Source organism: Etheostoma spectabile, chromosome 8 (genome assembly GCF_008692095.1).
Source record: "Etheostoma spectabile isolate EspeVRDwgs_2016 chromosome 8, UIUC_Espe_1.0, whole genome shotgun sequence".
NCBI lineage: Eukaryota > Metazoa > Chordata > Actinopteri > Perciformes > Percidae > Etheostoma > Etheostoma spectabile.
Window position 1 is genome coordinate 30,439,196 of NC_045740.1, and position 16,118 is coordinate 30,455,313.

The 16,118-nt window shown below is 46.5% G+C and overlaps 1 protein-coding gene and 1 long non-coding RNA gene across 2 annotated transcripts in view; one reads left to right on the forward strand and one right to left on the reverse strand.

Moving 5' to 3' along the window:
- The window catches only part of LOC116693377 (collagen alpha-1(XXVIII) chain), a 71,301-nt gene that overhangs the window by 32,027 nt on the left and 23,156 nt on the right, over positions 1-16,118 (forward strand). The window lies entirely within an intron of this gene.
- LOC116693495 (uncharacterized) overlaps positions 1-16,118 on the reverse strand; it is a 42,160-nt gene that overhangs the window by 20,711 nt on the left and 5,331 nt on the right. The window contains exon 3 of the long non-coding RNA XR_004332932.1: positions 1,902-1,905. This is a non-coding gene — a long non-coding RNA (uncharacterized LOC116693495). The remainder of the gene's footprint in view (positions 1-1,901; positions 1,906-16,118) is intronic.

Below are 16,118 nucleotides of genomic sequence, written 5' to 3' on the forward strand. Positions count from 1 at the left end.
TAGTTAAAATAAATGATCACCCATTTTTTTTATCTGTTTCCAAATGTACTTCAATTAAGGCTATTTTCAAGTTTCAAAGTAGCTTACTGCTGCATTCCCAAACTCAAGGAGGGGCCTGAGGCCAATCACCGAACGCTTGTGTGTAAAATGGAGCGTTAAAAGAATTTGTAACCCGATTTTCTGTTCGTTCAGCTTTTCCTGCGTCAGCTGCCTTCCCAAGTTAGAGCTTAACTAGCTAACACCACAATCGTTGACTGTCGGAGACTGGCTGAGGAGGCGGATACGTTTCCCGGAAAATAAACCAAGAGTAAAATGGAACGCACTATAAGGAACACTGTGTTACAAAGATAGATGATTGGTGACCATGAATACCAATTGTCCCACTGATGCTTATGTTTTCACCTGAGTACCTTCCTGTAACTTGGTGCGTGAGAGGCTGGACGCCAACGCGTTGTTGATTTTAATTTATTCTAGTTAGAGGGCATGGGAATCAGGATTTCTTCTTTTTCGAAAAGACAAGCGTCTTGGATTTTGTTTTGACCCAACTTTAATTAGAGTGCTTTTTGTCTTATACTCCTCTATGCTACGTTTCAAAGCTTTTTTAGTGGGTACGCATTGCAATTCATATGTTTTTATATTTGTGACTTAATTTACACTTTTAGACATTGACTATGAGTAACGTTGAAACTTGATACAATGTGGTCAACTTACCACGATTTCCCTTATAATCCTGATGACCTCTTCTCTCTGAGTGCAGAAACACAGAAGACCAAAAAGAAAAAAGTCTCAATTTCAATTTAAGATAGAAAGATCAGCGTCATTGTTGCCAGTCACTTAGCTCCCGTCAGTCTGGGTTTCTCCCTTTCTCCAGCCCTCCCCTGTAACATAAACTCCGATTAGGAATTGGGATTGATAACATGTGGGCCAATCTCCATGACCGGCCCCGTGAGTTTGTTAAGAGAACACGTTCTCACCCCATTGAGACAAAAAGCGCTGCTGGGTCGCGGCCTTTCTGGCAGTTTGTTATGACGACAAAAAGTCCCTCCTTTTAGCGTCAAATCTGAAGGGGCTTGGTCGGCACTCTTGGCGTCCACTATTTGACATATTTGGGACATTTATTTGACACTTTCTTGCCCTTTGGCCGTCAGTTATAGAGGTGTGGGGTTCGAGACTCTTCTACTTAGTCAGGACGTAAGTTCAACTGACAGACGGCACAAAGAACAGTTTTGGTTAAGAAAAGAAATATGGGGGTGGGGTACATACACATGTGACAAGCGGGACAAGAACATGACAAGACCCCGTCTCGCGGTTAAAGGCCTGTGTTTTGATCCATCCACCCCCACGAAACCTGCGTCTTTTGCAGATTTGAAGTCTTGGACACCTCTACTGTTGCGCCCGTCAGTGCTACGTCATTTAACAGGCGTTCCAGTCTGCGGCTCGCCCGTTGGTCCCTTACAGAGACGAGGGCGAGCTCTTGAGTCGTATCCAGCTTGAGAAACAGGATACCAAGCATCAGTATTCAACCGTTGGGAGTTTGTTACAACCGGGTGTAAGGGACGTCCGATTTCACGGTAATTGCTAATAATGTTTGTTCCATCCAACACCGTCAGTGATAAATGTATCCAAAATGGACTGTTATATATACCATTAGTCGAGTTGATCCCGTTCTCCATAGTCTCCCTTGTCTCCTTCCTTCCCCGGTCTCAGCATGCCTCTGTCACCTGGTGTGTGTGTGTGCCGTGGTGTGTGGTGTGTGCTGTGTGTGCATGGTGTGTGTGTGTGTGTGGTGGTGTGTGTGCAAAAAGTCATCATTAGTAGAGCAAGTTGGAGCATGCTAATCAGATCATCATGTCACAGGCCATGCAGCCACTGGCACATGCAGTAGCTGTATTGTGTCTTACCATTCTCCCCTGGGAAAGGCCTCCCCGTTGGCCCCCGATGGGCAATTGGTCCCCCTAACCCCAGGCGTCTACCAGAATAAAGCAGGATGATGGTTAGTGTGTCAAGAGTCATCAATCGCAAATAGGACATATCTGGAAGTCTTCCATTGATTGGTTGATGGTCCAGCAGGGGCGTACGTCTCAACCGGGACAGCCTATCACACTATTTTCCAGCTTCCACCAGAGGCTGTACCAACCCCCCTGTGTGTTCAACAATATGATCTTGTTGGAATTTACGTTGGGTGCCTAAACTATCGGTCTCCACCACACTGAATAGATCATAGCCTCATACCGGTGCCACTCAATGCGTCCGGCTGCCCCTCTGATGCTCCGACACAGACGTTAGAGTAACAACATCGCTGCATGTCCCGCTAGTTTAACATTTAACTTGACAGCAGGTAACGTGGCCCTGCTAGTCTAACTCGGTTTCAAATGCGTGACAGCTACCGGTGAAACGTTGTGACGGTATTCACAGGAAGAGGATTCCCACCGGCAAATACAACAGTTCTGACTGCTACGACTGTGCCGGAAAAACAACCGACGGTAGCCTAAGAAGCATCAAAACAACACCAGAGGAAAAGTATCTTATCAATAATAGATACCTTTTCCAATCTGGTGGTTGTTTTGTTGTTTAAAGCATTTACTGGTGAAATAATTATGTTATTACTTTTTAATAAATCATTTATGTAGATTCACATGCCTTAGCAATAAACAAGCCACCTGGTTTGATGGTCTTCCATTTTCTTATTCTAAAAAAAAAAAAAAACAACTTTTTAAGTATGACAGCCACTGGCACTGTTTTAAAAAGATCGTTTTAGCACCGGTAACAAAGAAAAACGATCCGACCGTAGTTTAATAACATGTGATCCCTGGTTGAATGACACTATACCAGCCTTTTTAAGTGTTTTGATGGCCTACCTTTGGTCCCTGGGCCCTCTCTGATCCTGCCCAACTGCCACGGTGGGCCAGGCTGCCCTGTAGAGCCTGGGAATACCACACATCACAGCAATCTCAGTTAGTACGGCTTTAAAACATGATGATATGCAGAGGAATGGATTCTAGTTAACAATAGAGTTTTAAATCCTTCTCAGACTGCATTGTACACACACGACCTTTGGTCCATTAAGACCAACTCAGGAGGGCCCGAGGCCCCGGCACGCCCGGCGGCCTCGTCACCCTGTGCAAACAGAGAACCGCAATAAAAATATGTCCCATTACATATCTATCTATCTTATGCAGCACCTACACAACATTTTAGGTTGTTCTAGTCAGCTATGGTCTTTCCAAACAAACAGGATAAACAACAGGTTACCAGATCTGTTTCAAATCGGTCCACATGGGCCTGTATGAAGTTGATAACGTGTGTGATCATCCTCTGGTGGACAGTCTGCAACACCATCACGTATATACATGTTGACGTCGCGTTTTTTTTTGTTTTTCAATATCATTTATCGATAATTTCATTTGTCATATGAATGATTCTGAAAATGGCAATACGGCGATTGTGAAAAGCCTAACTTGGTGATAATTCGTGGGGCTCTAACATGAGTAACCTAGGGTTTCCCACCGGTCTATTGAAAGCCCGGCGGCCCCCTGAAGCCTAAAATCACGGGAATTATTTGAAGTGATTTAAAGATGTTTTTTAAAACTACAGTTACAGTGGAAAACTTTGACGTAACCGTATTTTTTATACAGTGACTTGTAATGTAGGCCCTATGTCTGTCTTAGGCGTACTTCCCGTAGTACTTGTACCTGTTCTTAAAGACGTCTGTCAAGAGAGGCTGGCTGTCCAAAATACTGACTCTCCCCCCACTCACAATACACTGGGGCTGTGGAGGGAGCGGCGTTCAGCGCAGACTCGACACCATGAGCACCAGAGACCCACAGTGAGACGTTCACTGCCTCTGGCTCCTCCCTCTGCAGTGTTAGAACGGTTAGTTGTTTTATCCACAACAGGCTCAATGTGTTAATTATTCACCTGCGCTACTTATTATTCACACTGACTATTTAGTTAGAAGACGTATTCTGTGACACGCAACACAAATATATTCTGATTATAGAGTTACAGAGAACTGTGGCGCTCTACATTATGCTGCCATCGTCTGGTGGACTGATGCGTCTGGTGACCCGTGTTTAAACACCTCACGACCTCACCTAGCTCCCGGGAGTCTGTACCTGGCAGGACTCCACTCTCCTTCACTCTGGGTAAGCCGCAGGCAGCCCTAATGATCAAGGAAAAGTGTTCATCACTCAACACAAAGTCTCTGTCCACGCATGAATAGGAGGATCATTCAACTGTGCCCTCTGGTGATGGCTGTTTCCCCAACCTGTGGTCCTGGGAAGCCTCTCACCTTCATTCCTGGCGCCCCCACAGGTCCCTGTTCCTTTGTAACCCTGACAGGAAGAGTCAGAAGAACAGTCAAGACCTGGGGACCAAACGGTAACTGACCTACCGGTGGGTAGTTGCGACACCTACTGTAAGGATTTAACTGACCTCAACATTCACCCCCTAACATTAATTAAAGTATTGGGGAATAATGAGACATGATAGAGAGATGTCTACTCTTCGGCCAATGATTCGACTCCAGGTTCTCCAAAGGTCCAGCCTGGTCCGGTAGGCCAGGATCCCCTGTTTTTTTGGACAAGTGACCAAACAACCCACATTTGACTTCAATACATAAGCAATACAATCATGTACTGGATCTTATAATATATAGTGTGGTGGTAGGATATAGGTTATATATTTAACCCCTCAAAATGTGTGTTTTGTATTGTCATGCTTATATCGTAGATGTGAATCTGACTAGGTTGACTCATTCTGCGATTCCTCTAAGTCAGGCTGTTCGACCCATTCACAGTCTGCAGTGATGGTAGTGTTTTTAAACAAAGAAGCTTCGCGCTTTGGCCTATTTGGGAATGGATGCGATTTTGGCATAGATTAGCTGCTTTTTGGGTGTTCCGCATACATCATCTGGTGTACTTGTCTCACCATCTGCACTGAACTTTATATGGGGCGTGGCAGAGCAAGAATGTACGGTTCATGAAAAAAGGAACCAGAGACAGAATGTCCAGGGCAGCGGTTGTCTTCCTCTCCCTCGTGTCAGTGAATGTGTCCTTCTTTGGTATCATCGTTGTACTGTGTTGGGTGGTTCCCTTTTCAACACAAAATCCGCCCATCTTACTCTTTACTGTGTGTACTACTGTAACATAGAATCCGGTTGTGACTGGGGGTTACTGTAATCCTGTGCTGGTCAAAGGTACAAACACTCACTTACTGTACAGTTGCAGTAAAGAATACTGTAAAAAGATGGTCATGTGATGAAGAAGCTCAAGTGGTTTCCTAGATGGGAATCAGCTGTAACCACTGTATTTGCATGACTTCAGTCAGCGTTTTTCTTTTACAGAAACAATGGATAAAACGCAGGGGAGATTTATGTGGTTTCAATTTACAATATGACAGCTTTAACTTGGCCTTTCCCTTTTCTGTCTACATACCCTGCATTGCCTGGAATTATTTTTTCACCGGTGGGACAAAATGTACCCCCCCTCAAAGTGATCAATGCTACTCAACAATGGCCATTATATACTTAAAATAGAAGTATTTAGTAAAGCGCTGTAACGTGAACAGTCTATAGTTCCATAGAAGGATGAAATCCAAGCGCAGAGTTTCGGCTGTAGCCAGCCTCTACAGAGCTCGGGAAGCCGGTACCAGCGCAGGTGACGGTGCTTTCTGGGCGTGGTAGAGGCATTTAGACAGAAAAAGTGAGCGCCAGCTGCCAAAAACACTTAAGTTTAGGCACCAAAACCAATAGCAAATCACATAAAATAATAAAAAGATCAAAAACAACACCTGGTTATAGGTGAACATGAAATGAAAAGCACAGTACAGTAACAGGAAAAAGCTTTAGTTGCTATGCTGCAACAATTTGGAACAGAGATCACACAGGATACCTAGCCCCAGTCATCAGGTGTGTTGAGGCAACATAGTCTGTTTGCAATGATGGTGAAAGTAGATGATTGTAAGCAAGAGTGTAACTGTGCAACAATATGAACGTCACCCATCACACAATCACAGGACTAAGCTTGTAAGTCAGTTGTTTGTGTGTGGTGTGTGTGTGAGTGTGTCCATCACCTTTGTCGGTTAAGCCACGCCCGGCCGGTCAGGTAGGCCCCACCTGGACCTCCAGCTCCTCCCTGCAGACAAAGGGCTACATTGATAAATGCACGTCTCAAGACAAATATATAAAAATAAATATATAAAATACCATAAATCAAAATATAGTAAAACAGCTTTGATAAGGAGGCTTCCGAAAAAAACCACAACGCTGATTTGTGATGTCATCTACTGATGTCTGTCAGTGTCAGCTTTGGATTTTCTTGGCAGTTACTGGGCCCTGACCCACTCCAACAACTCTCCAACTGCATGGTCCTGTGGTGTGTGTGTCTGTACTGGGTGTTTTTAAATCCCCCAGGGGAATAATAATGTACTCCTTATTAGACAGTGCTTAGGCGTACAAGTATTCACTTACCTTAGCTCCAGCGGGTCCACGGGACTGGGACCCTGAAAGGCCCCTCGTCCACGGTCACCTGGTCTGTCCCCTGTGAAAAACACATGCACAGACGTCTTACATCTCAACAGGTCTGGTACTGTAATAGAAGGGATACGTGAATTCAAACGGAATCTCTGATGTTCATTACAAAAAATCCAGTAAATCATCCCATTGCATGTACAGTACCTGGTAAGTATCACATAATGATATGTAAATATGTACTGTAAACGCTTACACAATCCATACCAAGACTGCTTGCATACGTGCCAGTTTTACAACTTGCACCTTCAACGAACCCACATGCAAGGGTATTACTACAAAGCAACTTTTGTCACGTTAAAACAAAAAGCAATCGGAGAACTCGTAGATTCTGGAAATATAAAACCCTGGGCAGATTGGATCATGGTGAGTTGCATACCTTTCACCCGGGAAACCTTTGCCCGGCGCTCCTTCTGACCTCGCCGACCTGGCAAACCCCATCTCACCCTAGATTAAACAGCAGACACGCCATATCAGAGCATTAACCAACATGCCCAATAGCGCAACAAATGTGCTTGTGATGCGTTGTGTGTGTAGGAGGGGGAGCAAACCATCCTGGGACCTCGTGCAGGACCTTCAGTGTGGGGTACCAGGAGTTACTTTTAGAGACAACCTGACTTGTGTCTTTAACTTCTGATATGTCAACCAGCTGAAGCGAGGGGCTGAGGTGGGACATAATGCAGACGCGGGGTCATTTTATGTTCACAACTACTTATGTGTTGTTGTTTTTCCACTTCCTTTTGTCTCTCACTTATTTCTAACATAGTACAGTTAAAGTCTGGGTCCTGTGGGTTCACGAGAGCCTGTTATCATTATCAGAGCTGGGAAACACTCAGGGTCTCCACAGATTAAAATACATCCTTGGAGCAAATTACCTAAGGGATGGGCGAATGTACTAGACATTTGCGCAAGTTTATCTATGACTACCCATTTCAAAATACGGAAGTAGGCTAACTAACTGTAGGTAACTGGGTATGTTCCATATCTGCCAAAAGGACCATACAACTTACAAAACTTTAAAATGTGTACCTTTTGGCCTGCAGTCCTGACTCACCTTAGGCCCAACAGCTACTCCTCCCAGGAAGCCAGGTATCCCAGCCGTCCCGTCAGGCCGGGCTCCCCTGAAAAAAACCCACATTACTCAAACTCCTAGGTGCCACTTTGCTTTACACTGAACCTGCTTTATTTAAAGGGGGTTTGGTTGGCCTACCTGATCTGGTTCACCAACACCCCTCTTGCCTGAGGTCCAGGCTCTCCAGGGAAACCGTGGTCACTGGGAAACCAATAAATCACTGAATGATCAATGAGGTGGCCAAATCCAGAAGAATTCATCATGTTTTTGTTAATCCTCCTGGTCCTCTGGCTACAGCAATTGTGTGTGTGTGTGTGTGTGTGTGTGTGTGTGGGGGGGATAAAAGGCGCCATCCGGGTAGAGGAATCGTTGTCTCCCAGATCCCTGCGCTAGCGATGGGATGTACAATTTACATTCCAATAAAGAAGTACTGATAACACGCCTCTGAGCTGACTTTTGCATCATACAATCTTATAGGCAACTAGTTAATATCCTTCCGTCCATGAAACACCGTTAAGGCTCAGTATTACACATATATGCTTATTTAAGTATTTGCATGTACTAATATCGCGTTCATTTTCAAGGGCCTGAATCAGCTGAAACAGGTGCATCCAAAATGTTTCAACATTTACATTTAATCATTATGGCCTTTAGAAAGTTTTATATCTATTACTCCTAGGTGTAGTTTGGGCGTAACGTGCAAAACCAATCAGAGCGTTATCTCACATTCTCTTAAAAGCCTTGTTCCATGGCCAGATTCCTATGGTAACGGTGGATTTACGTCTTACGCATTTATGCCGGGCAGGAGCAGTAATTAAGTGGCGCTGTAATGAAGCACCGAAAACGGGCAGCGGTGCCTATTAGCACCGATTTCTTTTCATACTTTCAAACGCGCTGTCGCACAACAGCTGAATTTGTTGGCAGAAACGTTAGCTTTAAGATTTAGGACGCAACAAATAAAATGTATATTTAATTTCAAGTTTTAAGATTATTGGGTTTATATATGTAAAAAAACACACATTGAAAAGGTGAGCCCTGGTAAGTCTGGTTGCTGTCATGCCCTGCTTAATATCGTGTACGCTTCACCCATTCCTTAGATAATACAACCGCCCAGTGTAATCCACCAACCAACAAGGGGTGGGCTGGCTCGGGCTGTGGTGGGTGGGCGTGGGGGCAGGGCTGGACAATAATAAAAAATGTATCAAACCTTCATTAAATAATTCAAATACATATGAATTGAAAAAAACTGCTACTAACTTTGGTCCAATACCCAGTTCCAGGAGGTCCTCTGGACCAGAGGCCAGCTGGCCCGTGGTCCCCTATGGACAAAGGAAACAATTTAAAATATAGCTACACAAAGAAAGGATAATGGGGGGAGCAGATTCCTGAAATGTTTATTGGCTTGCTTATCTCCTTGGATGCCTGCCCTGAGAAAGCCCCACCATGCCTGGCACCCTGGGGCCTCCAGGGTTCCCTGAGGGTCAGACAGGATACAGGTTAGACGGGTCACCGTTCACAGTATCACAGGGGTTGCGATCCCAACCGTCTTTAACCGTCCTTATCACCTTGTCCAAATCCTGGAGGTCACGGCTGCCTTTGAGACCATCATACCCCCGATCGCTGCAAGAAACACACAGGTAGGGGTTACGGAGTCAGTAAGACCCAGGAAATAACAAATCATATTGGCATATTAGCACTCAAATATTACAACTATAATATGAATGATTAGAATAATGACAAAATAGGCCGTGTAACAATTAATATAAAACATAAGGCTGCAAGCAGAAATGAACGGGCCTAGACCCCTCCAAGCATGGTTGCGCACAACCTTAGTGGAACAGAGTTCCCTCTGTCGACCTAGCGGGTGCCCCTTCCTGTTGGACTACCACGTAGGAAGTCAGTCCTCCATACATGTGCATTTTTTCCGAGGCAAACAGCAAATTTCGGCAGCTCGGATTAACGTTCTGGGAAGTAAGAAAAATAATTCACTCCAAATATGTCAAGGATGCTCATCCCCAACTCCACCATCCGAATCACTGTGGCCAACATACACAACTCCTGTTCAACAGCCAACTACAGGAAGTTGTCCTCTAAACTTGCGCATTCTTTTGCTATCAAATTCTTTTAATAACTTTTTGTCATGAGGATGCACAGAGCTACCTGATGTCATGGAAGGTTATGGGGCGCTTTGGAGCCCCTGGTAAACGGCCGAGCCCACTCACTACCGAACTTTATCCCCAGGTCTGACATAGAGCATGTGCACATTCTTGTAAGATTAGTGGTTCTATCCGCTTCAAAAATGCAACGAAGGACTCGGAAAAATAAACAATTCTTGCAAAACAATAGGTTCCTTAACACTTTCAGTGGAAGGCCTAATACCTATACCACAATTTATAAATAACTTTAAAAAGAGGGTTCTTCAACCTATTTTGTCACATTCATATTTTGTAAGACTTTGTCATTGTTTTGGAATGTGTATCCCCGTGCATTGCAGACAATCTTAAATAAAGGATGGATAATTGGAACATGCTAGTCGTAGTGAGCCCTTGTCCTGGACGACCTTGGCCCTGGGAGACCCACCGGGAAACCCTGGCGATCCTGCATCCCCGGTGGCCCCGCGGACCTAAACTCAGCAAAACAAGAGAAATATCAAATGTTAGCATTAACAGATATGACATTTTATAGTAATTTAAACTGGAAGACATAAATATGATTTAAAGTAATAAAGTTGCTGTAAAAAAGCTGCCGGGGGTCAAATGAACAGCCCTTCTGACTATCAGTCATCTGCCTCTGACCCCCAAAATCTGTGACAAAATAGGAGGTAGAGAAAAGCCGTCTCTGCAATTTAGATAAACAGAGACATCCAGGTAGGCCATCAGGGACATACATCAAAATACAAAAGACACAGCAAAAAACAAAAACAAGTCAATAGTAATATGTTATGAAAAATGTGATTTTCCATCACACAGCCCAAAAGGACTCGGTGCCCACTATTTGGAACAATGTCCGAGCATCGCTTGCAGAAAGACAGAAGGAATTTGGTTGAAACAATAAGCTAAAGCATAGCGCCGGAAAAGGGGCAAAAAGGAGATAAATACCGCTGCCCCTAGCGGAGTAGGGCTGGGTACGACGCTTTTACCAAAGCAATCACAAGTCCTACAATTACAGAGGTTGCACGCCTAGGGGTTTAAGGGTCTTGCTCAGGGACACATTGGTAGATGATTCCAGGTGGGAATGAATCCCGGATTTCCCACACCAAGGCGGGGTCATACTCCCACAACACCACCGCACTTTAAAAACTTTTCAGCCACGACCAAATTGTCTCTGAAGCTTCAATGATATTTTAAGCCAGACCGTTATGAAAGCAGGGACCCTACTACTGATAAAATGAAAGTGCATATTAAACTGGGCCTACAGTAACGTGTAGGCAGCCTAAAGCTTTACACATCCTTTTAGTGCATACATACTAAGTATTAAAATAGTTGCCATTTTTTATAATTCTAGTTAATGTGGAAACAGCACGTGGCACAGGGTCCTTAGGGAACGGTTTCTGTGGATGGCCTACTCGTGATGACCTGTCTATTGGCCGTAAGGACTAGCATCAGTTGCTGATTTTGATGTGTTGATACTAAGTGGGAGTGTGTTAAGACATTTTTAAAAACTTTCAAAAGTAACAAAAATTCGAGGCCCCCCCACAGTGACACTGAGGACCCCTCGGGCCAATTGTAACTTCCACTGCAGACAAAAACAACACCGATGTTAAAGGGTGTTTGTCCAGTGGGTAAGGGACTTTCTGTCAACTCACTGGTGTCCCTGGGTCACAACAAACCCATTGGTCAAGAGGACCTGGTCTTCCTTGGTTCCTGTCACCCTAAAAAAATCAAGTTTACAGATTAGAGAGCAATAAAGTATACAAGGCCACACCTGGCTTTCTCGCAGATGCAGGAAAAATTGTAAAAAAATGTAAAACAGATATAACGTACCTTAGGACCCGGGAACCCAGCCATTATCTCCGGAGTCCGATGCCCCCTCAGTCCTCGGTCACCCCTTTTATGGGAGGGAAAAGACACTTACAAATTATACATCACACACATATATATATATAATATATATATATACACACACACACACATCACACACACACACAACACACACACACACACACACACACACACACAAACACACACACACACAGACTATCAGTGTCTTACTTTAGATCAGATGTCCCTTGGACCCTGATTCTCAGTTGCTCTCTGGCTCCCTGAGACAGGAACAACACAGGAAAGGCAAATCAATACATTGATTTCGATAAATAAACACAAAAGGAAATCATATGAAAGAAAAACATAAAGTCTTCCATTTTCTAATGTGAAAGAACTAGTTGATATGCTGGTATCTGGGTTTGAGACACACCCCGTGATATTTAGCGTTTGGGGGGGGGTTATTAACTATGGGAAGTAAATGTGGTGTAGAGAACCAGAGATATGTCTTTTTTATGTTTTTCTTCCTGTGAAAAACCTGTGCGCTAACCACAATGCAACATCAATTTGGTCGGAGGCTGGGTGGGGTTTGGTCGGCTACATTAGCCGCTTTTAGCATAGCACGGCCAGGTGCAGACATTCAGGTGCGTTATGTGTAGTGGCCAACGTAGCAGCGCAGCCCCCACCCAAACGTTTTAAAACTTGTAGGTTTAGAACCAAGACGACGACTGCAAGGGACATCAGTTAAGGCCATCATCAAAGGAAAAAGGCTTATGTAACTCTTTACATATGCAGTACACCTGGAGACAGACCGATATGTAAAATCAGCGGCGTTCCCCTTATTTATGGGATCATGTTGATAATTACCTTCAGATCCCTTGAGACAGTTGACTAGGGCTGAGATCTTAATGTAATGGAATAATGCACGAGTGATTATAATGTATATAGATAGTTTTTTATTAGGAGTGTAGATCACGTGTCAAACTCAAGGCCCGGGACCAAATCCGGCCCCTTCCAAATTTTGATCAGCCCGCAATCACTTAGGTTTTTCAGCAAATTTTGCCCGACTAGTTGTCCAAAAAAGTTAGTTAACTGTTTTTCACCTGTAATTGTGTGGACACTCAAAGCAGATGGGGCAGCTTTGCCGACTGAGTTCAGAAACCCCCCCCACAAGCAGAGGTTTCCATTTCAGGCGTGAAGCAGTTGTTGGAGTCGGCTGTGTGGTCGCTGTGTGAAAAGCGGCAAGATGCAAAGACAATTTCCCACTTTGAGCACACGAGAAGCGTGGCTCGTATTCAACAGGGGAAAACCAAGAGGAGTACAGAATAAGGTGCTGAGCTAATGCCAACCTCATAAACGTCACAGTCATCACGCCTTCAAAACATTAAAGGGCCGTGTTCCCTGAACAGTTATCATGAACTGTGGGACTCAAGGGTAAGTAAATTAATTGTTCTAATAAAGTGTGTGGAAACACTTATAACAAGGTGAATTAGTATGCACAGGCACTACACACGTTCCCCCAGATCCCCATATCAAAAAGACAGAATTTGTTCTGCGCGTGTGGAGGCTGGGGGGGCCAGCACAGCATGGTGACTCGTCATGAACGGGTGTAGGGGTCCACCGGGGAGGTCGGAAGGGGGGATTGGGCAGGGGCAGAGCCGGTGGCCGACCACGTTGTGGGGTTTGGACAGGTCAAAGGCCTGGCCAGTCAAAGTGAGCAGGTTGAAGGGGTCAATGGAAAGTCGCCTTGGTTTCCGCCCCTGTCCACTACAAAATATTGGTCACCTGACTCCAAAACTCGAAATGGGCCCCGTAGGGCGGGATAGCGGTCACCTGTGGGCCTCCTGGCGGACGAAAAAATAGCAGGCGTCTGCAGCCAGCGGGGATGTGTGACGAGAAGGTCCGTGACAGGAAGTGGGGACAGGCACAAAAAGCTGGCCTGTCCAGTAAGGGTAGACCGCTGGAGAGTAGCAGACCAGGGAACCGTGGCAGTGGACAAAAGCATTCCACAGCTTGAGGTGAATTGTGCTCCCTGAGAGGAGATGTCTGTGGCAACCAAGTGCCGATAAATGGCCGTTGTCATCTCACAAGCCGTCACTGACGTCAGTGGTACGCCAGGCCGGGGTGGTCTGTCAAACCATGGTACAACAGGTATGTGAAACCGTTAGAGGGGCAGGGGGACAACCAGACCAAAGTCACTATGGTCAAAACGTCTCTCTGGACCGGGAACCCCTCTAAACGGGGCTTTAGTGTGACGGTTCACTTTGAACCGTTGGGCAGTCAACACAGTGTGGGCCCAGTCCCCCAACGCCTTTTGAGGCGCGCCAAACAAACTTTGCTGCAACCAGTTTTGGTGCACTTCGAAACTGGTGGGAGAGACCATGAATGGCATCAAAAACTTACGTTCCATCTGTGGGGACGAGTGGCCGAGGACGGCCTGGGGAGCGTCACACAGGAGTGTGGTGCAGCATCGCCACAAAAACCACATTCCTAACTTTCAGCCCAGTAGTCGAGGTCCTCAGGAGTTCACGGCCGGGTCTGTGGTCGATCCATGCCATGGGGTTGTAATCCAAACCGAGATGGACTGCCCCTTATACGGCCCGTGACAGGCAGGCCGCCACGTGGTTGTTCTTACGGCAACGGGCTGCAAGTCAGTAGTGAACTCCGAAAGTAGGACAGAGGACTTGCTGGCGCGGGGACCAGGTCAGCTAATTGGCCATGCCAAAGTCCGGCTCTTGTGGTCCACAAAAGCAGTGAAGGTCGGCTTCCAGTGGGAACGAAAATGCTTGAAGGCGAAGGTAGGACCCAATGCTCTCGGTCGCGAAGTGTTGTACTTCGCTCACTGGGGCGTAAACTGAGCTACAAGAAAGCCAGCGTCTGCCAGGCCCCACCACCCACTGCTCGTAGAGAGCCCGACAGCGTAGTCGAGCATCGAGGTGATGGCAGCTGGGGGTGTGGGAGAAGGGGAGACAACAGGGTGGCGTTCGCTAGGGCTTTTCCTTAGTGGACAGCGAACGCTTCTCCCTGCTATCAGTTCCAGTCACAGCCGCTTGGGTTACCTTCAACCTCATTAAGGGCTGAATGAGTGAGCGGCACGAGGAAAGAAGCAATGGTAAAATTCACACTTCCCAGAATCCCTGCGGGCTCTGACAGTGAGGGGGCGGGGAATTGTGCGACCGCCTCCACTTTGAAGGGAGGGGGACTGGACCCGCTCTCTCTGACTCTGTGCCAGGAAGTCTATGGTGGAGAGACCAAACTGGCACTTGACGGGGTTGATAATTAGTCATGTTGGCTAAGCCGCTCAAACAGGGTGCGAAGGTTTGCCAGGTGTTGAGATTGATTGCTGCGACCACCAGGATGTCACCAAGTACACAAAAAGAACGGGCAGGTCCGCAAAACTGAGTCCATGAGGCGCCGAAAAGACGAGCTGCGTTTTCAGTCCGAATGGCATGCGCAGGAACTCGAACAGACCAAACGGCGTGATCACTGTGTTTGGAACGTCAGTGGGTGTACTGGCATGCTTGATACCCCAGAAGAGGTCCACTTGGAAAAGATCACCTTAACCCGCCAGGTGGCCAGAGAAATCCTGTATGTTCGGACTGGGTAGCGGTCAGGTGTTGTAGCTCATTAAGTCCGTCGGTAATTGCTGCACGGGCGCAGCCGCCGCCAGGTTTAGGGGCGATGTGGAGGGGTGACGCCCACGAATTGGAACGTGGGACTATGCCCGGTGTCATATTTGCAAACATCAGCTTTGCAACGGCAAGCTTGGTGGGTGAGGCGGAGCGCGGGCGTAGACGGGCGGACCCGTAGTGGCGATATAGGATTGCTCCACACCATCGCTCATGGTAGATGCAGAGAAAGTGGGCTGGTGAGGGCGGGAAACCGGCAAGCAGACGGTGGAAGTCATCCGAAATGGAGCATGACTAGACAGTCTTACAGAATCCCCCCGCCGAGTATGAACCGTATAAGAGCAAAAACTGACAGCATTGATCAAAGCGGTTCTTACATCCACTAACAGTCCATGTGCACACAAAAATCGGCGAGAGGAGGGGAATGGCGACCTTTGCCTGTAACAAAAATCCCAGCCAACACCGCTGTCCTTCAAAACACATTCCACGAACCTCGTTTAATATGTCGGATGGGGTACGTTTGCAGCTTCCAGGGGGGGGCCGTGGCCACGCGTCAACATGTCAAACGGGATGCAGGACAGGACGCTCCTCTGTGCCCCCGTGTCGCACAGAAACGTCGTCCGGAGATGCTGTCACAGATGAAAAGCAGCCTGCCCAAGCGGCCGACGCTCATGGCCACTACTGAGCGCGGCCCCGGGTTTCTCGACCCGCCAAAAAATACAATGGCGAACTGGCAGTGCTAGCCTTGGGTCCGAACTTTCATGGTCAAAACACAAGCCTGAAGACTTTGGGGACCTGAAGACTGCCGCTGGCGGGAAGTGGTTGCAGCGACAGTGTGGAGTCGTCCAGTGTCACAGGAGTGATGCGCGCGGAAAAGTCGCCGCACCACAAGTCCGAACGCGCAGGAC